The sequence below is a fragment of the Penaeus monodon genome, chromosome 28, assembly GCF_015228065.2.
Source record: "Penaeus monodon isolate SGIC_2016 chromosome 28, NSTDA_Pmon_1, whole genome shotgun sequence".
In the NCBI taxonomy this organism is placed as follows: Eukaryota; Metazoa; Arthropoda; class Malacostraca; order Decapoda; family Penaeidae; genus Penaeus; species Penaeus monodon.
In genome coordinates this window covers 32360661-32360872 of record NC_051413.1, presented here as the reverse complement: position 1 = coordinate 32360872, position 212 = coordinate 32360661, and the positions used below count along the sequence as shown (strand labels likewise).

The following is a 212-nucleotide window of genomic DNA, read 5'->3' as shown; positions in this document are numbered from 1 at the left end:
ATATCCACTATGGTTTTGTTAAATCAATTTTGTGTATGTACACTTGGCTCTAAATACTCTTATTCACCAAGGAGACAGTTACAGTGCCTACTTGACTTCACCAAATTTTTACATTTATTACTATTATTAATGTTAAAATGATCACAATGATAATTCATTGCAATAGCAGTATATTAATATTTTCCCTAAAGAGTCAAAGAAATGGTACATAG

At 28.8% G+C, this 212-nt stretch overlaps 1 protein-coding gene across 1 annotated transcript in view; it reads left to right on the top strand.

The window, feature by feature from the left end:
* The window catches only part of LOC119591501 (serine/arginine repetitive matrix protein 2-like), a gene marked incomplete in the record, with an annotated part of 5107 nt that overhangs the window by 2891 nt on the left and 2004 nt on the right, over positions 1 to 212 (top strand).